At 34.2% G+C, this 26,382-nt stretch overlaps 1 protein-coding gene across 1 annotated transcript in view; it reads left to right on the top strand.

Annotated features, from left to right (window-relative positions):
* Window positions 1-26,382, top strand: part of TTC39B (Tetratricopeptide repeat protein 39B) — a 138,209-nt gene that overhangs the window by 105,233 nt on the left and 6,594 nt on the right. The gene's annotated exons all lie outside the window — the stretch shown is intronic.

The raw sequence follows: 26,382 nt of genomic DNA, 5'->3' as shown, positions 1-26,382 counted from the left end.
TTGACCGACATATCACATTTGCTAATTGTACAACTTTTTACGATAACGATGTGAATTTGTGGAATGTAAATGTCTTCAATGCATTCGTTCTTATTTCGTTGCATCATCCTTGTTATAATATTCAATATACAATGATTACGTCCAACTAAATATACGGAGTTAATCAGGATCTATATTTCATCAATAGTCAGATGAAAAACACTGTTTTTATTTTAATATTAATCTTCAGTAAATATTTAAATTCATTTTATTGATCTACAATACCAGAAATTGAAATAAATAATTGTCCAACTTTTCTTACTTATAGTGCAATGTATTTTGTTGCTTAGGCCTAAAAATGTGTTTAATCTTACTAGACTACTTATCAAAATTGAGTAGTATGTCGTATTTATTCAAAAAGTAACTTGGGTAGAAAATAAATAGAACTATTGTGATGTGTGCTATTGATGTCGACAGATTTAGGTAGTATGTATCATCAGTCGAAATTGAAATGTCTGGTAACAGAGAGTTAAGAAGATCGAAGTCAAGACGACGAGGAAAGATAGTGATTAATTTGAAGACGCAGAAACTATGATATCTGGGACAATTGATTGACATATTGCAAATTAAGTATTCACAGTATGATTCTCAGATTTTAGTAAAATATTCTATAATTTTGTGTTTAAATACATTCGATTAGTCCCCACTAGTGTCCTCGTCCACTACACTATGAGTTTTATCCGAAAACACATTATATGATGTTCTGAAGTGCTATCTCCTAGACGCTGCATAATGTTTATCAGAAAGATTTCCAACGTTTTTGTTCATTCTGATTAGTCAACTAGTTGTGTTTTTCTTAAAAATTAAAATAACATAAGACAATTTTCTGATAAAGTTATGTTTGATTAGTCCTTCTGGTTTAAAGTTGAAATGTCAACTCCAAAGTTTGGACAGTAAGCTTGACATAAAATACAAATACATTTTAATATCGTAAAGGAATGAAACGTGTTTTATTTCAATGAGGATCTCTGAACACATGATAAAATACCTAACGGTTATAACTCTATACGTTCAATCGGTGATATTGTTGAAGTAAGCATTGATTTAATTCATTTGATTAACTTAAAGATTTTCAGTGATTTACGAATAGAAAAGTGATTAGTTATCTCATATTACAGAAGTAGTAGAGGTTCTGTCAACTAATTTTACTTAATTTTACTTACACCTGTTACCCACAATGGAGGAGCATAGACATACATCTTGAACAATCTGATCACATATTATGTACTTGTTAAGAACATTTATATCTTAAGAATAAAAGGTCAACTAGACTAAAAATGGAGGGTCAGAGGAGACAAGGATAATAAAGTAGATAATGACATGGAAATGAATAGAAAGTGGTTAGACATTACCTCTTTTAATAATTGAGTTCATGAGTCAAATAAAGCTAGATCAACGTAGAAAATTTGGATACACTGGATGACCATTTCACCCTAGTACAACCGTTCACATCCACAAACTCATCTCACGGAATTCGAACCCAGGATCTATCAATCTCTAAAGAAAGTGTTTAACCACTAGATAAATAAATAAACATTCCATTGAAATAAACAATTATTTCATCCTATCAATGTTAAATTTCCCTCACTGAAATTATTAGCTCAATTCTGATTGACTTATTTATGTCATATTGATTGACAAATTCATCTCTTTGATTATGTTTTTAATACCGTCAGAACACGAGTTGGAATAATTACAGAGTTACTTGGTGGAATAGGAAAACCATATAGCAAATCATTATTTTGCAAAATATCAATCCCTCATATCGACCTGGTCTGTTCATGTTGCAAACATCAATCCATTGTCTCACATTTCATCGTTCATGCGTTTTCTTACAAATTGCATTGTGTTCACACTTTTCTTTTTTTGATCTCCCCCCATCTTCTGCTGCCAGACATTACGTTTTTAACTCGCGTCATATACTGCTTACATCAATATAAGTAGCACGCACACAAACCATTATTATAACTATTATTACTATTACCATTACTATTGTTATTGTTCAAAAGATTTACTGGACCATAAATATATATGCAATTATTATTCAATCATCAATGAATATATCATTCATATATATACATTATGAAACGAATCAATTGTAAGTTTTCTTTTGTATTGTATGTTTTTATAATGTAATCAACCATTTCATTGTAAGTCAAATGAATCTAAGTATATATCTATCTATCTATATGAGTTTGTATTGATATTAAACTTTCCAATTACTTGTTGTTACGCAATAATAATAATAATAATAATAATAATAATAATAATAATAATAACCAACCAAACAAAAGAATAAAGATAAAAGAGATTTCATACAAAAAGGTTTAAATAATTACTTTATTGTATCTTAGAGAATTTACGTATATAAATGTATATGTGCGTATGTACGTGTGTAGTGTGTGTGTGTGTGTGAGGGAGAGAGTTTACATGTAATGAATGATCAACCGTTTCTAGTTAATTAAACAACTGAATTGAAAGAAAATCTTTTTATAGAATACTAAACTATGATGATTATTTGGAAAAATTAATATTTAAGCTAATCTCAATCATTGAAATTGTAATGATTTCAACATTTTGTCCAGGAATTTTATTTGAACGTCTTCATGGAAGAAACTCAAACAAGATAAATAGTTGAATTTATGAGTGAATTGACGGTAGACTATCATGAACAATCTGGAAGAACTGGAAAGCGATTTGATGAGGCGGAATTGTGGATGTAAACTGTTAAGGAATTCCATACTAGAACGAAACGATTGTCCAATGCTTCCAAATTTTTAATGGTAATCTAACTTTATCAATTGACTCATGAGTTCAACTATTAAAATTACTATCATAACCACAAAACCTTTTACTGATTATAATCAAATAAGAATGTTGGATAAGACTTTAGTATTATTTGAATTTCATAAATAATGATTTTTTTAATACTCGGTGACTAAATTCTGCCAAAATGGTTCAAATGGTTTTGTACGGAATAGAAAAAGCTTTCGGTTAATGAGCTTCCATATCTAGTAGCAGAGGATCACCATTACTTCCAGTTAGGAATCTTTGTTTTCTATCGATAAAAGATGAAAAAGAGAAAAAAGTTCGTAAATCCTTAGTCCTTAAGAATATGTCAAGTTTTCGCTTGAAGGACTCCTGGGGAGTTGCTTTGACTAGCTCAGCCGAGAGGGAATTCCAACATTTGACTATTCTTAAGGAGTAGTAGTTGTATCTACAGTTCGTTCTGCTGTGTTTTGTCTCCAGTTTCTGGGTGTTACTCCTAAGTTTTGTGTTGAGGCTAAGCTTAAATAGGTGACTTAGGGAATGTTCTCAAGTGTTGAGGGTACTGGAAGTCATTAGAAGGTCACGTCTAAGACGCTCGTACTCTAATGGGTAAAGGTTCAGTGATCAGAGACGTTATTCACAAGAACTGAATTCGAGTCCCAGAACTGATTTCGTGGCTTGCCGTTGTATTCGTTCAATAGTGTCCTTATTGTTTCGGAGTGAGGGAGGAAATTCCATGTTTCCGTACTCTAAATGAAGACGAATGAAACTGTTTAAGATTATGTGGTAAGTTCTTCTGTCGAGTTGGTCAAAAATGAGCTTCAGTGTTACCAGTGCATGGTTTTTCGAAAGGCATTTTTGTCGCGGTTAGCGTATAACTTCAGATCGTAGGGTTCCTTAACTCCTAGTTCTCTTTCAAATTGGGATACCTATAGAGGCGAGTTAGCTAATTTGTAATTGTAGTCTGCAACATGTCTCAGACTTTAGACTTTGAACTGTTTTTAAAGTAAGTCCGTTGTCATCTACCCAATTTCGAAGATCGGTTATGGAAAGGAAGAAAGGAAGACGTTCTAGTACTGAACCCTGTGAGACATTCCATAGCCTGAGAGAAGGCAAAGTTAACGCTGACCTCAAAATGTCGATTTTTTAGATATGAAGTAAGGTAATCAATTAAAGGTTATTTGATACCCAAACGTTTGAAGTTATTGTTAAGACATATATGGATGACCTTATCAAAAGCCTTTGAGAAGTAATGATAAATAACATCAACTTTCCCTTTGAGATTAAGAATGGCTGTCCATCTGTTCACCGCGGTCAACAGGTCCGTTACACAAGAGTGACCTTTTCTGAGACCATGTTGTTTGGGTGAAAACAAATTTATGGATAATAAATAGTCGTGTAAACGATCAAATATCAGGGACTCCATAATTTTTGAGAGTAGTGCTACCGGTCGATAGCTTGAAAGTTTGCTGCATTGAACTCCTTAGAAAATCGACATAATGTGAGCTAGTTTCTGATCTTATGGTGGCATTCCACAGCTCAGCGAATGTGAGAACATCACTCTAAATGGTATTGCCAAGATTGAAGTTGCCTGACTGGATTCAAATTATCCGTTCAAATATCGACCAATATTCACTGATTTGATCAGTGTATTGGTTGATTGTAAACTGTCAAACTTCTAAGAATTGTTTAGTTTGATTTATGTTAACTTTATCCAAATTTAGTTTATATAATTAATAATAAGTTTATACAGATTGATAATATTTTGATGTATGCTACTTATGGTGAGAGATCTAAATAGTATATAACACTGATCAGAGCTGAAATGCTAGTCCATGATGGTTGAGAAGATTGAACTGAAGAAAACAGAGAGGGAGGGGGGTGCATCATAAAGGAATCGATAATTGTAACAATCATGAACGATGAAAAGAATAAATGATGGAAGATATACAAATGAAGTATTCAATTTATGGTTTTTATAAAATACTAAGAATTACTTACTTACTTGCGCCTGTTATTCTCAATGGAACATAGGTGGCCCATCAACATCCTCCATCCAACCCTGTCCTCAGCAATACTTTCCACATCCTTCCAGTCGTCATTCATCCTTTTCATATTTGCTTCCCATTCTCGACGTAGTGTGTTGTTTAGCTTCCCTTCAGGATTCCAAGTAAGGGCTTGCCTCGTGATCCAGTTTGATGGTTCGCACAATGTATGTCCTATCCATTTCCAACGTCTTTTCCTAATTTCCTCTTCAACTCAAAGCTGGTTTGTTATCTCCCACAGAAAACTGTTACTGATGGTATCCGACCAATTCGGGATGTTGAGTATCTTGCATAGACAACTATTCATAAATACTTGTACCCTGTTGATGATGCTTGTAGCAGTTGTGCAAGTTTCATCTCCGTACAGTAGAACTGCTTTGACATTCGTATTGAAGATTGTGACTTTGACATTTGTTGATAGTTGTTTTGAGTTCCATACGTTCTTCAATTGTAGGAATGCTGCCCTTACGTTTCCAATCCTCACCTTTACGTCTGCATCTGGTCCACCTTGTTCATCGATGATGCTGTCCAGGTAAGTGAAGGATTCCAGAGTTTGTCCATCAAGTGTGATTGTTTTGGTGTTCTCCGTGTTGTAATTGAGGATCTTGTTTTTCCTCTTGTGTATGTTGAGGCCTACTGATTCAGATGCTTCTGCTACACTAGTTGTCTTCATTTGCATTTGTTCACATATATAAGATAGGAGGGCTAACGAAGTAACTGGTTCATCTTAATTACAAAAAGCACCAATTATATTATACTGTAACCAATTAATCATCATTTTATTTGTCTCAAAGAGAATAATTCAAAAATATTTATCTGAAGTTGGATGGTGGCTAGTAGTGAAATTCAGGACGTGAGTTTCATCATATTTGTAACTCATGAGCTGGATATATCTGCATTTTAGACTTAATGTTCTAATAAGCAACAAAGGAGAAGATACAAGTAAACAAAATGTCAAGTGAGTTATTGATTTGAATTATTGAAAAAGAAAACTGCATAGACTACTGAATTATGTAGATGTTGACTGATTACAAGATGAAAATGATTAGTGATTTCGTTTCTTAAACCATTGTAGCAGCAGCATCAGCAGCAGCAGGTCTCAACATACACAAAGGGTAAAGCAAGATTCTCCGATACAACAATCGGATCACACTTGACGGAGAAACTCTAGAAGATGTGGAAACTTTCTTGTACCTGGACAGCATCATCGATAAACAAGGAGGATCTGATGCAAATGTAAATGCACGGAACGGCAAAGCAAGAGCAGCATATTTTCAATTGAAGAACATCTAGAATTCAAAACATCTGTCAACCAACATCAAAGTCAGAATTTTCAATACAAATGTCAAGACAAATCTACTGTATGGGACAGAAACTTGGAGAACTACAAAAGTCATCATCCACAAGATACAAGTGTTTATTAACAGATGTCTACACAAAATACTTCGGATCCGTTGGTCAGACACTATCAGCAACAACCTATTTCGAGAGAGAACAAAGCAGATCCCAACGGAGGGAGCACTGGAAGTGGATAGGGTACACATTGAGGAAAACACCGAACTACGTCACAAGACAAGCCGTCAAGTGGAATCTTCAAGGACTAAGGAGAAGTGGAAGACCAAAGAACACATTACGTTGAAAAATCGAGACAGACATGAGAAGAATGAAAAAGAGTTGAATAGAACTAGAAATGAAGGTCCAGGACAGAATGGGTTGGAGAATGCTGTTCGGCAGCCTTTGCTTCATTATGCATCTTTATACATAGTGAAATCGTATTATGTTTTCTTTTCTGAGGACTTAAATATTTAATAAAAACAAAGGTAAAGATCATCAATATGATGAATGTTCACGTCATCATCATCATTATCAATATCATAGTAACTATAAATAAGAATGTTCATGAATAAATAAATTTGAAATATCCATTTTTTTTATTTCATAATATTCAATTTAGTTTTTCATGTTAGTTTTTAGTGGCTCTTAGTCTGATTCCATCAGGGGGCTTGGTACTTTTGTGGTTGCAAAACAGGATTTTGTTGTACAATTCAGATTGTAGCATTAAAGCCTATATGATCTCTAATTCGCCTATGAAGCAGGATTGAGCTATACTGTTTGGGTTGTCACGTGAAAGTCCAGATGGTGTATGTTTCTCCTGAAAATCAATTTAAAATTACCTTAGCTATTAAGGGTACATTATATAGATTAATATAACTCAAATTAGATCGTTTCTGCATGTTATTAAAATATACGCATCATCAATCCTTGTATGTAATCATCGACCTAACTCGTGTTGGTGAATAACGCAATCAAATAAGTCAAATACCAGAATGGATTTTGAATATATATACTTCATACAACCATTGATCCAGATAAAGTGAATGAAGCAAAGAGAAGAGAGCGGAACAAAATGACATGCAGTGGAGATGGCGTGTGAGTCGTTAATCAATATTGATAGCCTGATAAAAATAGGTTACAGACATGCGATGAGTAGGATCAGAAGTGTACACACACATATATATGCGATCACATAAAAATAATCGTGATTGATAAGTGAATAATTAACAATGTCGAAACGTGACTTAAGCTGTGTGGGTTTAACAATAATAACAGATATTACAAGTTTGTTTAACACATATATTTGTCACTAATTCTTAATTGAAATAAAGAATCTCTTCACCATGATATGTGATTTCCATGTTATGTAGATCTACATATCTTTTAGAGTTAGTAATTTGATGAAGTTTTATTGTTTGAACTGGATAGTTTGTTCATGGATGTTTCATCATTATTCTGAACGACATCATCAGCATGGCATAACTTCAGATAGAAGGTTAGAGTTTGTACTTCTTGTCAGTATTCTTCGGCCTTCCACTTTTGCTTTTTCATTCAGGATTGCAAGTTGATGATTGCCTTGTGGTGTAGTTTGATGATTTTTTAAATGTATGTCCTATCTACTTACAATGTTTTTTTCTAATTTTCTCTTCAGATGGAAGCTGGTTTTTTCTCTTTCACAGTAGGTTGTTACTGACGGTATCCGGACAACGGATATTCACAATGTTATGTAAACAATCGCATACAAATACTTGTACTGTTTTGATGATGGTTGCGGTAGTTCTCCACGTGTCAACTCCGTACTGGAGAACATCCTTGACGTTCGTATTGAAGATTCTCACTTGTGTAGATATGACTGACAAGCTTATTTTGTAAATAGCTTTTAATGTTACTTGTATTTATTTTACCAATTTTTCACTGTATGTATATTTATTAATAAATGACTGTACGTGTTGTTTAAGTGAATGACGTTGAACACATTTTCCGTTGTGTAAATTACATAGCATGATATACCATAGATTGCTGGCAAATACATTGTTACACATATATCTCTCGTTCTACATTTATTTGTGATTGAGTTACCTGAAGCCTAAATCAAATATTATCTACATTTATAGACTATGATTTGGAATATATCATACTTTACATTGGATTATATTATTAGAGAATTCATCAACGCGATTGAAATCATCAAACATTTATAATTGTGGATTTTCAGCACCAGACCAAAGCTGAACACGTATCAATTTGGTGAATTGAGGTAAAGTCCTTATTTTCTATTGTATTTGTAACAATTAACTTATGCACATTAACATTACTATTGATATTAAATAACTTTCTTAGTATTTTTTACGCTCGTACATTGTCCAGTCCACCACACACTTTGATGTTGGTTGATAGGTTTTTTTTAGTCCCGTATATTCTTCCATTGTAGGAATGTTGTCCTTTCTTTGACAATCCTTATCTTTACGTCTACATCTGATCCACCTTGATCATCGATGATGCTGTCCATGTACGTGAATGATTCCAGAGTTTTTCCATCAAGTGTGAATCCATCAACTGTCAATCTATATCAATGTCACAATCTTCAATACGAATGTCAAAGCAGTTCTACTGTACTGAGCTGAAACTTGCACAACTACTACAACCATCATCAAGAAGGTACAAGTATTTATGAATAGTTTTCTATGCAAGATACTCAACATCCATTGGGAATAGCCTTCTGTGGGAGAAAACAAACCAGCTTCCAGTTGAAGAGAAAATTAGGAAAAGATGATGGAAATGAATAGAATATGCATTACGCGAATCATCAAACTGCATCACGAGGCAGGCCCTGACTTGTAATCGTGAATGGAAGCGGAAAAGTGGAAGGCCAAAGAACACATTACTACGGGAAATAGAATCAGATATGAAAAGGATGAATAACAACTGTAAAGAGCTGGAAAGGTTTGCCAAGGACAGAGTTGAATGAAAAATGCTGGTGAGCGGCCTATTCGTCCCCACGAGGATTAACAAGCGTAAGTAAGTAATCACTTCGTTACAGGTTGAAAGTACTGTATTGAGTGGACGGATATCTGGTGAGTACCCTGATAATATTTAGAAATTACAACTTTTGTATTCTGAAAATAATCAATGAAATGGGTTTATAAACAATGGCAAACGTTTTAGTTCTGTATTACTCTTTACCAGGACAATCAATGAAATCTAGAACGCATCAGACAGTTGTTTTATTCTAATTAAGGACTCATTAGACATTAAATTTAGTGAATTGTGATTTAGTGGTTTTTATTTCAAACATTTGTCTACCCACAGTTATCCATTATCACTATCCATTTCCAGTTGTGACATTGATGTTAGAAATTTGTGATGATTGTAGAAATTTCAAAATATAAATCGCGGACTGATCTTAATTAGATCAACATTAGAAACATGGAAGAACTCATTTAGAACTCCTTAGCACTTTGTATCTACCATCCTATACGCCGGTTGATTGAATTTAGACATTAACACACTTCAATGCTGATTTATTGATCTAAGCGTTAAGCGTATACGCTCAAGACCATGATTTTGATTCCATATATTATAGTCGTAGATAAACACTGATGAGGAATTGCTTACTGAGATGAACCAACTATCCAATGTCTTCATGTGATCACTAGTGGTCTAGTCATGATCAGTACATGTTTTACAGTTTTACAGACTCAAACTATATTTGTGAATAATGACTGGAAACTATCTGACAGTTAACTTCCTACACTCCATACATCATTGATATTAAACACATAAAAGCTATAGAACTGAATTAGATAAAAAGATATGGATGATATATAATTTTGCCTACTGTTTACAAATCTCATCTACCATTAGACTGTAATTAAAGCATATATAGTCGATCTAACGATGTCAGATATTTTAATATTCCACTTCAAAACAGATTTACAGGTTAATTAAGGCAAACAGTACATTCCAATTCACTTGATATTGTTTACTTGAACCTTCCTAGTCTTATATTAGCATATGCACATCTTGTACATATTACCTTAAGTCACAAGCTTTGTAAGTAATGATAGATAGTGGCTAACAATGAAATTCAAGACGTTCATTTCCTCCTATTTAGGACTCATCAACTAGATGTATCTACATCTTCGAGTTGATGTTCACTCTTGGATTCGAATCGAGTACCATTCAATTTAAAAGCTTTCATATTTATCCACTCAATACTTCACTCCTTTACATAAGTAAGATAAGATCATAAGTGATAGTCATTCATTTAATTATCGAATAAACATAGTTATCACTAAACGTTCTAATCTAATTCAATGTTCATTCATGCATATTATCTCTTCATTCAAGTGTAAATAGTAATATCAACCTTCTTATAATTTTAGTTTATGTCTAGCATAATGTGAATGAAGTGAAAGTGTTAAACATACGTCCATCAGTTTCTTTTAAATATTTTTGATATCATTTAGGTATTTAAATCAAACATTAAATATTATATATGTATAGGGTGTAATATCAAATGGTTAAGACAGATCGAGAGTGAACATTATATTTATGTTGTTACATATTGAATAAGATCAACATGAAAAACTTGAAAGAACTGGCGGGGTGTTTTGTATTATTGTGAAACTATTCAACAGTGTTCATCTATGGGTGTCATTACCAAGGTTTGGTTTGATCTATGATCCCGACTCACGAGATTCGAACCCAAAACCTATTAGTCACGTGCCGATAGATATAAGTAATATATATCATCTAGTTAGCGTTTTTAACTATGACTGCAGTATTCCTACAATTGAAGAACATATGGAACTCAAAACAACTATCAACAAATGTCAAAGTCACAATCTTCAATACGAATGTCAAAGCAGTTCTACCGTACTGAGCTGAAACTTGCACAACTACTACAACCATCATCAAGAAGGTGCAAGTATTTATAAATAGTTGTCTATGCAAGATACTCAACATCCCGAATTGGTCGGATACCATCAGTAACAGTTTTCTGTGGGAGATAACAAACCAGCTTTGAGTTGAAGAGGAAATTAGGAAAAGACGTTGGAAATGGATAGGACATACATTGTGCGAACCATCAAACTGGATCACGAGGCAAGCCCTTACTTGGAATCCTGAAGGGAAGCTAAACAACACACTACGTCGAGAATGGGAAGCAAATATGAAAAGGATGAATGACGACTGGAAGGATGTGGAAAGTATTGCTGAGGACAGGGTTGGATGGAGGATGTTGATGGGCCACCTATGTTCCATTGAGAATAACAGGCGTAAGTAAGTAAATATGTATCATCAATTAAAAGTGAAATGCCTGACGATAGAATGTTAAGAAGATAGAAGAAAATAGAACGGGAATAAAGAATGAATGTTATAGAAACGAAAGTACAGTGAAGTCTGAAATAATTGGCTGTTATTTTTTAAATGTAGTATTTACTGTATGATTCTTAGATTCTACTAGAATGTTCTGTAATGATGTCATAGAATAGGTTCGATTGCCCCTCCACTGTGTTCTCATTCACCACAAAACAGTTTCTTTGTTAGGTTTTTTAAAACTTGCTTCTTTGAGAATTCGGTGTCATAACGCTTCTTATGAGTATTTTTAGATGTTACTGTTTCGTATCAATCTACTGAATAAATGTTTAAATTTCACGACTGATCAAACATCTGTCGAAGAAGCGTCATGATATTCAATGTACTTACTAACTTACTTATGTTACCCCTAATAGAGTATAAGCCGCCAACTAGCATTCTCCAACCAACTCTATCCTGGATCTTTCTTTCTAGTTCTATTGTATCGTATTTGTTGTATGTATTCATGATAGCATGTACTTGTGAAAGTTCGCACACAGATATAACATTAATACAATGCTCTCTTGTTCTTATCACATGTATAACTGATATCAATACGTCGTTTGATAAGGCAATAATGATTTCATGTCTAAATATTACTATGTAATGCATAATAACTATAGTTAGACAAAAATTGAAAGCTAAGTAACACAGGTTAACTGTTTTGTCCTAGTACTAACCTCTTCAGAAATGAATTAATTGAAGTTAAACTTGTGAATTACTGGATACAGTTTGACTGGTCTGAAGATTAAGAATTTGTATAGAGAGTTAAATGTTATAAGTTCTATCCTTTAGTGAGATCGTCAATGGACATTTGTTGTGACTTTATGTCCGGCTAGTTATTACGTGATTTATCCACCACTCAAAATACGACTTATACAATCTTAGCACTGTATCAAACCAATGACGTTAGACCGGTATGAGCCGCCTAGCCCGTCCACTTGAGTCCAGAACACCAATACCAGCTTCCACTGTGCGAATCGAATCATTTATTTCAGACATACTGGGTTTATATATCAAACAAACAGACCGCAACGTACCATAAAATAGGAAATAACATTTGCACACAATGAAGCTAAAAAGTGCCTATGAACGTAGGAGGCAGTAGTTCATAAACTGATCATAATTTAGGGACAGTAAATCGTATAATAATAAATTATAGATCAAAATGAAGCTTATAATAAGGGGAATATAGATATACATAATCTAATTACTGAATAGTTATACCATAAAAATATATAGATAATATTAGTCCATTAATAGGTCTCAGAAGTTACTCGTGATTTAATCTTCGCTCGGATATAACAACATTGTTGAGGATCCCAGCACTAAAATGAAGTAGCTGTTTGTGTACTTCTTGGTTTTTAATGGTTATTTAACTAAGTTTAATATCTAATTCAAAATTGAAAATAGTTCGAATCATTTCCATAAATAGCAGTTTGTCTACTCTAATACTATGATTACAAAACTACCTAAAATATTCTATAAAAACGTATCGTTTCAGGTTCCCGTGATTACCCACACACTTTTACGTTGAAGGTTTTAAAAGGACAAATAATAGAAAGGATAACGTTGTACTAATCGAAACATACTATGCAGGTAAATTGATATTTAAATATTAAGTATGTTTATTGACTCACCACAATGTCAAAATATACTTCTTTCAGGTTACCTTCAATGGCGTTCATAAACGTTTAATGACGTGTATACCCTCTAAAGCCGTTCCATTGGTAGAACAAAACGAAGGATTTACCCTACAGTTTTAAAGCATATTTCAGAAACGACTCTTACTAATGGATTTTCTCGGGGTTTTTTTAGTACTTAGAATATCAGGAAGAAACTATGAAACGTTAAAAGATGATTAATTAATAACCTGATTTTTTGAAGCTTAAGAGATCTAAAAATCAGGGAGCAATACATGAATGTTCCTTACTGTTGTGAGAATCATGAAAGTTGTACACCCTGTCAAGTATTGTACTATCAAATCTCATGTTAGACCAAAAGTCTTAGATCTTTTAAGAAATGGATTAGCGTTTGACTGTGTTACTTATTTACGCTTGTTACCCATCGTGGAGGAGCATAGGCTTCCCATCAGGATTCCTTATTGAATTCTGTCATAGACTATCCTCTCCAGTTGCAATTGGTTCTTTTGGTATCTATTTTCAAATTCCGACGCAATGTGTATCTTGATCTACCTCTTTTCCCTTTTCTCTTCAGGATTCCGAGTATACACGACCAAATTGAATTAATTGGCCATATAGTGTGACGATCGACCAGCTCTATCAGTAACAAGTGATTCTATTCAAAAATGTATGAAATCGATTAATGACTACTTTACATTTGAACTTCAGGAAATCATCTAGAAGTAGATTTAAGTCTGTATGCGATATTCGTCTCGGATTGATCTCATCTTAGGCATCAATCGAAATCAAAAAATAATGGACAGGAATCTTTTTATATTTATTTAACTTGACTCATTTATTTTCCCAATGAACATTAAATTTGTTCAATTTGTTTACTTTATGATCAATCAGCACTGTGCTCACGGTCTTTTGTTGCTATTTCAAGTAATATTCTTGAATGTTTTTTAGCGTCTGGCATATAATCACAATAGCTTACAGAAATTTTTTGGGACGGCTTCCCAAAACTACGACGCAGGCTCCAGAAGCCATAAGGAGGCCGAAGGGTTTCCATCCAATTAGAACATGATGGAGCTTTCTAGAATATTAACGTGGTATGTTACTATTAGACAGTAGTATAACATGCCTTTTTGCGAAGTGTCTGAATTATAGTGTTGAAATAACAATCGTTAATGGCTTTCTGTACATTTTGATTCTTACCTAACACGTACTTCTCCAGTCTTCTACTTTCCTCTGATTTACAACTCTGGGCTTCTATACGTTCGAGTGTTTCAATTATCCCGAAGGAATCTTCATACTGCATTTCAGCAACACGCTACTGTAGTAGATTCCAAATTATCGGACAAAATGAACAAATTATGTGAAAGTTAAAACATCAAATGAAGTGCACAGTGAAAAATATGCTCCTTCATTTAGAATTCATTCACTGAATGAACGAAAAGATATCTGAAACTGCATGATACTGTACATATATATTGAACATTGGTAAACTGATGCTCGGCAACAAGGAACATAACATCCTATTAACTACATTTAGGTAGTCTGTACATTGTTACAAAAATCAGGTTTTGTTTGTTCTAGCCATACGTCACTTATGTGCTGTTAGTGGTATGAGGGCGCTTATGACTTCCCAGTTGCCCACACCGTGAAGTATTCTTCTAGAGTTACCTGAAAACTAAACTGGGTTAAAGGTGATCTTAGTGACGTAAGAGCGTGACCCCAGTGCCTAAAGGAAAACTGCTTGAGGTCGGTCAAACCCGACGTATTTGTGAGTAGTTCTCGTACTAGTACCGTATTTGTTGGGACCTTACTAGCGGAGACGGAAATCCGTGAGATAAAATAACGTGTATACACTCTTTGTGTTCCCTTAAATCGTGTGATTTAAATTGTTTCATACCTCTATCTCTACGAAGCAATTCTTTCTCCATGTATTATATCCTTATAAACAATCTTTCTTTTATAGATTACTACCACTGAAGTAACTACTTCAATGAATTTGCCGTTCATCATGTTGTGCTGATCAGGTATGGGAAATTGAACCGATGCACATATTTACTTGGTCCTAAGTTGTTATTGACTGACTGACTGATCTGGTTTTATGTAAAAATGTAAACTACATGCTAACAGTTTGAACCAGTATAAAGGTGAACATTCAGTGAACTGAATGATTATTATGATCAATACACTTCAAATAATAAAACAAACAAATAAATTACATACCATCAGTAACAAACAACCTACTGTAAGAGAGAACAAATCCACTTCCAGTTGAAACAGAAAATTAGGAAAAGATGATGAAAGTGGATGAGATATACATTTCAAAAATGATTAAACTGCATCATGAAGCAAGCCATTAACTTAGAATCTTCAGTAGAAATAAAAGAGAGGATATCAGAAAAACACATTAAGTTGAGGAATTGGAGTCAAATATGAAAAGAATGAATAGCTATTGGAAACAAGTTGAAAGAATTTCTCAAGATATGGTTGAATGAAGAGTGCTGATGAATAATCTATACTCATTCACACATTATCATCATGACAAATAGAAACAAATCACTTAATTTTATTCAACATGAATAAACATGGTTACTTTATTTCCCTTTTGAAGTTTGGCTTTTCTTTCTCTCTTTTTCTTTTTCTTTCATTTTAATCAAAAGAATGTCATTGTATAAACAATAAAAAGTGATAAAAGAATATTTTAAGAAAACTTTGATTAACTATGGAAGAAGTTCGTGTCAATTTTCAAAATTGTTTTAATAATAAACAATGAAGAAAAGAAAAGAAAAGAAAGAAAAATGGATCAAACAAATTGGGAAACCTTTTTCTCGGGTTCAGGGAAACAAGAGAAAAGAAAAAGAAAAGGAAAGAGAAAACCAACGCATTCTACTTTGATTAAATGAAACTTTGGTCTTTTTTTTTCTATGTTGAAATGATTAGTTTAAATCTAATTATAATAATGATCAATGAATGAAATATAGTTTATATGTAATAATTCTAAACTTATCTCCAAAGAGGATTATCAATCATTGGAAAAAATTATTCAAAGTTTAGATGGAACTTTATTTATTTATTTATTAAAACATATAATGATTAGTTCAAGAGGGTAGTGATTAGATATGCACCACATTTCACCATTTGATTTATATGAGAGCTAGGATAATACCTGGGCAGGCAGACTGAAACAAGTGGTTCTCATATGAGAGCATTGCTCGATCTTTTGACTTAGAGGTATTATCCACAAGGCAATGGAGCAACGTAAAGAGATACAGTCCTATGATAGCTAATGATCAACAATTAATTCATACACTATTTGTTCCTTCAAGATTCTGGAGTTCATATATGAACCATTGGTTTGGAATGAGGGTTTGTGGGGCTCTTTATTTTATCGTCATTTAGATCGGACGATGTTTGTTGATGGACTCTCCACTTTAGTGGTCCAAAGAGATCGTATGAATGATCGTTGTCGAAATATATATTTCGCCTATCCTCGTATATAATCATCGACTTTAATCGCGTTAGTCAGTAACGGAATTAAATAAGTCGAATAACGAGAATGGACTTGTGAATAAATATATTTTGTATATGAAGCGAATAGAATAGAGAGAAGTGAAACGACGCAGGGTGGAGATGACGGGTAAGCCAACTTCCCTTTAACCAAGCGTTAATCAATATTTATAGTTACACAAAAATAAGTTACAAACATGTGATGAGTAATGGGATAAGAAGTGTACACACAGTCAAGATTGATTAGCGAATAAATAACACGGTCAAAATGTGAATCAAGTAGAATGAATAGAATGGGCTGTTCGAAAGCTAGAACAAGGTTTATGGGCTTAACATAATGATCAACACTACAGGTTTTCCTACTCCTTTAGGTGGATCCTCCATATTCCCCAACCAGGTTAAAGCACAAGATATTCGCTTTTCGTCGTCTCGATTGCGTAAACAACACCCAGACTGGGATAAGCAGTGAGTAGAACTTTAGTGTCATTGATTGTATGCAGGTCGCCATGTGAGAGTATTTGCAGACTGAACAATCAGGTTTTAATTGATTGATAAATGAATGATCTTTTATGTCCACTTAATTGTAATAGCTTGACTTCGTTCATCAATCACCTTGACAACCTTTATCATGTAAATACCAACACTGTTTGAACTCAGAAGGCGATAAGAACCGGCAGTTACAGTTTATTAACAGATATCACGGATAAAAAGCTACAGGCACATCGAATGATTTTGAAACAGAGAGGAGAATGTGTGTGGAAGCAAATGCAGAAGCAAATATCATAGTCAAATTAAATAAGGCGCATCTAGGCAAGGCGAAGGCTAACAATAGGATTCGAGTACACATCATTCATCAAACGATAATTGAGATATTAACATTTAAGCTAGAGAGAGCTATGTACGTAGGCTTTTACTTGTAATCACGCATACACGTTTATACAGCAATAATTATAGTTATATAATACACCCTTGTAGACCAGGGTAATTTTATATTGGTTTTCAGGAGAACCAGACACTATCCAGACTTTCACGTGACAAACCAAACAGTACTGCTCAATCCCACTTCACAGGAGAACCAGACACCATATAGGCTTTAACGCTACATACTGTATAGTACAGCTCAATCCTGTAGAGCAACCACGCAGGTACCAAGCACCCTGGTGGACCATTCGCACCATTCATATACACACTCACGTCACATGTATAGTTATTCCGATCAATGATCGCGTGAATCAATTATGCATAGCATGAACAGGCCGAAGTTGATCTGTTCCGCTTACACGATAGTTAAACTCATTATTGTTAGCAATGGCGACATGCCTTACAATGTCTCAATGACAATCGCTCCTGAGAAAACTGAGAAGCAACCACCAGTATGAATGAAATCGGTTAACCAGCAAACCAATTTTGCATGTAAACAGTCAGCAAAACTTGATAAAGCAATGCCGAACCATCCACAAAACCAATGGCGAACCTCAAGTTTCATATGGGACCTTCGGCTCTACATAGCCATATAGCTTATACTGCATACAGTACATATGTAGGGTAGTAAACAAAATAGCCCAGCCTGAAGCGTTAGTGCTTAAATAACGCTTAAAACCCATTGTCTGGTCTCGAAATACTATTACCAGACCACCAAGATCATTTTCATTTTTCCGACTTTTCAGACCCTGTGTTAGGGCTAGTATTTCACACAATCTCTGATCCAGACAAACGATCGAAGAAACAAAGTGAATGAAGCAAAGAGAAGAGAGTGGAACGATATGACGTGGAGATGGCGTGTGAGCCAACTCTCATTTAATCAAGTCGTTAATCAATATTTATAGCCTGATAAAAATACGTTACAGACATGCGATGAGTAGGATCAGAAGTATATATATATATATATATATATATATATATATATATATATATATATATATATATATATATATATATATATATATATGCGATCATATAAAAATAGTCATGATTGATAAGTGAATAATTAACAATGTCGAAACGTGACTTAAAAAGAATGAATAAATTGTACTGTCCAGAAGCTAGAATAAGCTGTGTGGGTTTAACAATAGTAACAGACATTGCACATTCATCGCTAAGAATAGATGAAAATAACATGTTATTAAATTTTAAATATAATAGAATGAAAGGAGTTTTGTGGAGATTATAGTAATTTCAATGATTGAATTCATGAGTCTATTAAAGTTTAATCACCGTGGAAAACCTGAATGAATTGGACGGTCATTTCGTCCATTATAGAATGAACAAAAAAATTAAATTCACTTGATATTATTTACTTGAATCTTCTCATTGATGTTTAGGTCTGTAATTGATCAGTCTCTTATTGGCATATGTACATACTGTGCGTATTGCCTTGATACAGCCTTAATTAAGTAGCTAAGTGAATAACGCGATGGCATTTGAAGCGAATGGTACTAAGTTTGAATCCCAGAATGGACATCAGTTCTCAGATGCATGTACATCCAGCTGACGAGTCCAAAATGGGGCGAAACGCACTTCAAACTTGATTACACTGCTTCGGTCTGGGTACCCGGATAGTATCACAGCTCACACACAATTCAAGTGACTTGTGTGGAGCATATGTATTCAGTGCCGATTAAAAAAATATCAATAAATGTTTCCAATTAAAGATATTCTAATGACGTTTAGAGTAATAACTTGCAAAATTTACTATTTAAGTCAATGAATGTTATCATATTACAATAAAAGTAAACATCTCTTTGCTCAGCAATGTATGCCTCGTTACAATACATAATTAAAAGCAAAGAATCTATAATTAATCTAACAAATTACGGTTTAATTAAAAGTTTTCTATCTTGTGTGAGAGAGTTATCAACCATGGACAATGGATGAAGGGTTACGCAGGATCAGTTAGACATTAACACCATTGGATGCCGATTCAGTGATCCAGAGTTCAAACGTTCATATGCAAGACGGAAGGTTCTGGGTTTGAGTCTTGCGTCCGTAATCAGAAATGATCACTGTTGAGTAGTCCAATATTGGGACAAAATGACCGTCCAGTGATTCGAGGTTTTCATTATTGACCTAACTTAGATTGACTCATGAATTCAACAATGAAAATACTACAATCTTCAAACTGATGATAAGTTTATATTTGTACAGAATATATAACATATCTATTAGAATACAGAACAATGAAATGATAAAACATATATAAATGAATAACCCATTATATTCAATATAAAATACTTTAGTGGCCCAGAAATTCTCCAGACGCTAAATTAAATTATATAGGCTTAACAATAATAACCTAAACTACAATACGTGTTAATTGAGAAACTAGTACGAAGTCGAACATTTACATACTTACTTACGCCTGTTAATCCGAATGGAGCATGAAAAGAATTTATTTGAATACATAAATATAAGTACAAGAAGGCATCGAATATGTAATACTTACTACTTACGCCTGTTACTCCTTGTGAAGGAGCATAGGCCTCTCACCAGCAATCTCTATTCAACCCTGTCCTGGGCAATCCTTTCCAGCTGTTTCCAGTCGTTATTCATCTTTTTCATATCTGATTCTTTGGCCTTCCTCTTTTCCGTTTCCCTTCAGGTTTCCAAGTCAGGGCTTGCCTCGTGATGCAGTTTGATGATTTGCGTAAAGTATGTCCTATCCATTTCCATCGTTTTTTCCTATTTTCTTCTTCAACTGAAAGCTGGTTTGTAAGAATGTGTTTGTATGCGCTACACGAAACAATGAGAGTGGGAAGACAAAAAAAAAGTTAGGGAGTGTAAAAGAAAAAAAAGAAGAACAGTGACGACCAGGTTAATGTAAGATAGTGTAATAATAATAATAATAATAATAATAATAATAATAATAATAATAATAATAATAATAATAATAATAATGATAATGATAATGAGAGAAACGGAAAGGTACAACCAGAAGAATTCTTTCAGTTAAGGGAGATTCAACCACTTTTTATGAAGAAAGTAAAAGAAGGTTATAGCAGGATCGCCACTGGCTTCTATTCTGAGCCAGATCTGATAATGTCTCTAGCCACTGTGTTACACCATCTCTCGGACGCGAGTCAGGGAGTTGTGAAGGACCAACAGAAGCCAGCCCTTTTCAGCTTTTTTTCATGCCACGATACCATGTCATACACTGACCACCCAATGGAGCGTTCTCCAACCCACTCTGTCCTGGGACTTCATTTCTAGTTCTATCCAATTCTTGTTCATTCTTCTCATGTCTGTCTCGATTTTTCAACGTAATGTGTTCTTTGGTCTTCCACTTCTCCTTAGTCCTTGAAGATTCCACTTGACGGCTTGTCTTGTGACGTAGTTCGGTGTTTTCCTCAATGTGTACCCTATCCACTTCCAGTGCTCCCTCCGTTGGGATCTGCTTTGTTCTCTCTCGAAATAGGTTGTTGCTGATAGTGTCTGACCAACGGATCCGAAGTATTTTGTGTAGACATCTGTTAATAAACACTTGTATCTTGTGGATGATGACTTTTGTAGTTCTCCAAGTTTCTGTCCCATACAGTAGATTTGTCTTGACATTTGTATTGAAAATTCTGACTTTGATGTTGGTTGACAGTTATTTTGAATTCTAGATGTTCTTCAGTTGTCAATAGGCTTCTCTTGCTTTGCTGATCCACACCTTCATATCCGCATCAGATCCACCGTGTTCATCAATGATGCTAGTAAGATATGTAAGGGTTTTTACATCTTCCAAATTTTCTCCATCAATTGTGATTCGATTATTGCATGCTGTGTTTTATCGGAGAGTTTTGCTTTCCCTTTGTTTATATTGAGACTTACTGCTGCTGCTGCTGCTGCTTCACTGTTCGTCTTCTCCTGCATTTGTTGTTGCATGTACGCTAAAAAAACGCTATCCAGAAAAAGCAAGATTATTCAAAACAAACATTTACCTTATTTTCATGTATAATTGCTTAAGGAAATTGTAGAAAAAAATGTTATCTGCATGTCTAAATCATGTAGTTTACTTACATCATGTTTTAAGATAGAATCATTAACGTGATTAGCTTATTCTTTCAATGTTGAATAGAATTAAATGAGTGTTACATTGTCTGTATACATAATTTAATTGTCCATTTACCATTATCATCAAAGATAGATGATGGATAGCAATGGAATCCAGTAGGCGCGTTTCGTTTTATTCACGACTCGTCAACCGTTCATAATCTAGGCGTATTTTAGTGTTTACCAATTGCTAACAGATTAGAATGTTGAGAATCCAGAGGTTCTCTGATTTTTGTCTCGCCACTGTTTCCATTCAGGATTCCAAGCTTTTGTACTTGCCTCTTGATGCAGGTTGATGACTTCTGTTATGTATTTCCTATCTACTTACAACGTATTCTTTTTTAATCTTCTCCTCACCTGCTTTGTTCTCTCCCAAATTAGGCTGCTACTGGTTGTATCCAGCCAACGCATATTCCCTATCTGGCATAGACAGACATTTTTTAAAGTCAATATCTTTTGCAACAGTTCATTATGAATTTCTACTAAGATTGTAGTGAAGGGGTACATCAAGTGGGGACAGCCAAATGTATTTGAATACAATTTTACAGAGATGAGCACCTTAGCACAATCTGAGATGCATACAGTAAATAGTTCATTTGTTTCAGAATTCATCGTTCCTTTGTTTTCACAGTAATCGTTCTTTGTTTTTGTTCTCATTTCTTTGATCATCTTAATATTCTGTTACCAGGTATTTCACTTTCAATTGTTGAGACATACTACTTATATCTATCGATATCAGTAGTAAACATCACAAGGTGATAATTGAGAACTATATTTAATATTTCTGTATCCATTCACATAGGACATACATTACGCAAATCATCAAACTGCATCACGAGAAAAGCCCTAACTTGGAATCCTGAAGGGAAACGGAAAAGAGGAATGCCTAAGAACACATTACGTCGGATACTAGAAGCAGATATGAAAAGGATGAATAGGAACTGGAAGGAGCTGGAAAGGATTGCCCAGGACAGCGTTGGATGGAGAATGCTGGTGAGCGGCTTATGCTCCTTCACGAGGAGTAACAGGAGTAAGTAAGTAAGTAAGTATATCCATTCACTTTAAGGATTGTTCAATATGATTAGGGTGAACTTTCTTTCAATGAGAAAATCATATGATTTGTATTAATTCAGATGAACTATCTATACAATATGTATTTTTATAATTGTAAAGTGTATTCTCTTCATTTCAACAGTTACCATTTTACAATTGTAAACAATACGATTAAGAAATTGCAATGGTTCAAAATTCTTATATTAGTCAATTATGCGCACTGCTGAGGAGTCTTACAATAGGACGAAACGGTCATCCAGTACTTCCAGGTTTTCAGTGATAGTCTAACATCAATCAATTCATGATCTCAATCAAAAACGTAATAACCTCCACAGCCCCTATACTACTAATCAATCAATGAGTTTAAGAATCTAATGAAAAGAACACATACAAAACATCAACGACACATCAAATATAACAGGACGAGTTCTAAGTGAAAATAATGTGAATAATTAGAGGCAACACGTGCATACAATGATAAATCAACAATCATAGATAAGGGTAATACTGTGGTGTCTGTTATTATGCTAAGCCCATATACCTTATTCTAGCTTTCGGACATCCCATTCTATTCATTCTACTTGAGCCATACTTTGACCTTGTTATTTATTCGCTTATCAGTCTTCACCGGTTTTATATGAGCGTATATGTGTGTGCCCTTTTTATTCCATTAATCACATGTCTGTAGCTTTATTTTGTCTGATTATGAATATTGAGTAACGCTTGACTAAAATGGAGTTGGCCATCTTTCCTGCGTGTCGTTTTACTTTGCTCTGTTTCATTCGCTTGACATACAAAATATATGTATTCACAAATCAATTCTCGTTATTCGACTTATTTAATTCCGTTATTGGCTAACGTGATTAAGTCGACGATAATATACGAGAATAGGCGATAAAAAACATCCATACGATCTAAATAGAAGCCAAATCCACGGGCCACTAAAATGGTGAGCCCTTCAACGAACATCGTCCGATCTAAATGAGGACAAAATTAAATGACAGGCCACCAAAATGGTGAGCCCGACGTGATTCGAACACGCAACTTTCTGATATGGAGTCAGATGCGTTACCATTGCGCTACCAAAATACAATCAAGTATATAGACTTAAACATACAGTCATATGTATGTAGTCATGGGAACATACAAAATTAACCAAGTAACTAGAATGATTAGGTTTATTCATCAGTCTAAAAGTTAAAATAAATCGCTTAGATGAGTAAATACTTTAGGAATAGGCTCAATACTTTTTAACTGATTTTATGATTGAATGACATTCTACAATGAAGTTGTTGATAAAGTCAAAATTGGAATAGTAACTAATTGAACATAATGGTTGACAACAATATTTTATCAAATGTTTTATCTTTATTCTATTGGAAAGTAATATGTGATGAGACCTATGAATTATGGACAACATTTGAGCGACGCTAAATTGGCCTTGAGAGTATCCACTTAATAACTAGGTCCGAATGAAGGTTATGAACCAGTGTGAGGAATTAGAATTATGATTTATAGTTCATGATTAAGGGTTAGGAAATAGATTATAGGGTTTTTATCACGACCTGACATCAGTTAAATGCCAAAACTTCATTGAACCAAATTGAATGTGAATGAATTTCGTACCAAAATTAAAGACCTGTTATGTTATATCTGATTAATTCGTCCAGATATTATCACAGTTATATAATATACCCTTGTGGGTCAGGGTAATTTTATATTGGTTTTCAGGAGAACCAGACACTATCCAGACTTTCACGTGACAAACCAAACAGTACTGCTCAATCCCACTTCACAGGAGAACCAGACACCATATAGGCTTTAACGCTACATACTGTATAGTACAGCTCAATCCTGTAGAGCAACCACGCAGGTACCAAGCACCCTGGTGGACCATTCGCACCATTCATATACACACTCACGTCACATGTATAGTTATTCCGATCAATGATCGCGTGAATCAACTATGCACAGCACGAATAGGCCAAAGTTGACCTATTACGCATTTCTGAAAATTTTATTGATTTTTATGAGTAATTATGCGAAAGTTTTATCGTCAAATAATTTGTAAGGGTGTTTTTTTCTTTATTGACATTTGCCTTCTGAACATACATTTAATATCTCAATGAAATTTTTATTACCTGAACTGCTTGTTTAGATTCTATGTATTTACAAGACTATTTATTGTTGTGTGTTAGAGTTTAAATCAACGATGATGGTGGTCGACCGCATTATGAAGACCTTCACATCTGAGAGAAAACATGGAATATAATGAACAACTTGGAATGACCTAACCCTTCTATCACATACACATGAACAATTGTGGATGAACACAAACAGTGTAGCAAATGCCACTGAATCAGTCGTCCTCAACATACACAAAGGAAAAAGCATGATCCTTAAATACAACACATAGAACATTAATGTTGTGTCTTTACGTCCAGCCAATTATCACGTAATTTATTGATGTTGGGGGTGATCCAGAAAATTGCTTGCAAAAGAGAAGCACGCATCAGGAAACACTAAGAAGCGTTTCATCCAATCAGTGTTCACTTGGAGTTTTTGCCAAAAATATCGAGGAAGCAAAACGTCACATGCAGAGGCTCTGATTGGTTGGCTGCTACACTGCAACTATGTTTAGTAGTACTTCCAGAATTTAATGGCAACCTAAGGACATTTAAAATATTATAAATACCCTATATTTTCTGTATTAAAATGAACCTTGGAGTAAACTACTTCTCGCATACTTTGAGTCTTCTCTCTCGTGTTCAGGTCGCTGTCTAGTCCTAGTTTGGGGGTTGCAGAATAGCTTAGGAGACGAAAATAGCGTTCAATCCGCAAGACCTATCAATTCGTTAATCAAAATAGGACTTATTGGCTCTTGTACTGTCTCAGTTTGAATTTGACAGAAACCTATTTTAATTTTAAATCATGTTGTAAACGGTTTAGTCGTTAAGCTTTCTCTATTACATATACATATATGAAGGAAGTTTATAACTATGAAATCGTGTACATACGTTACAAACTAGATAGTATATGTCAGAAATAGGTATCTCTGATGTTCAGGGAATCAATGTTTTCATATTGGATTTCCACCAATCTCACCCACTGTCACCATAAAAAAACGTTGTCATAGAGCTACTTAAGAGAATGAAACTCTGTAAAACTATAACTTGTTTTCATATCACTCGTACTAACTGTATTTTTTTTCGAATCAATTTTGTTTTAAGCTCTCGGCATTAAACGCGTTTCAGCAGACCCGAGGTCAAGAATAGATCACGGAAGATATAAAAAGGGTTAACAATATCCATTTTAGGTATATTGTGATCCAGTCATGGACCATTGTAAATACAGAAACTGAACACGCCTTTTTTGAATACATATGTTAGGTTTTATGAACCTGATCACGATAGCTTCAGGTATGAAGATGAAATATAATCTAGCTACTTTACCTAGATTGTTTGGTATATGATGCGAACAGAGAAATCTTCATCAGTTTTAACATCATGTTCATAATCTACCAAGTGAGAAAGTATGGCGCTGTTATTAGATTTCGTGACAACACTTTCCAACCATGCTAGCATATGTTCATGAGAAGGCAAGGATAA

The sequence above is a fragment of the Schistosoma haematobium genome, chromosome 5, assembly GCF_000699445.3.
Source record: "Schistosoma haematobium chromosome 5, whole genome shotgun sequence".
Classification (NCBI taxonomy): domain Eukaryota; kingdom Metazoa; phylum Platyhelminthes; class Trematoda; order Strigeidida; family Schistosomatidae; genus Schistosoma; species Schistosoma haematobium.
Note: the sequence above shows the minus strand (reverse complement) of the source record. Positions and strands in the feature narration are given on the sequence as shown.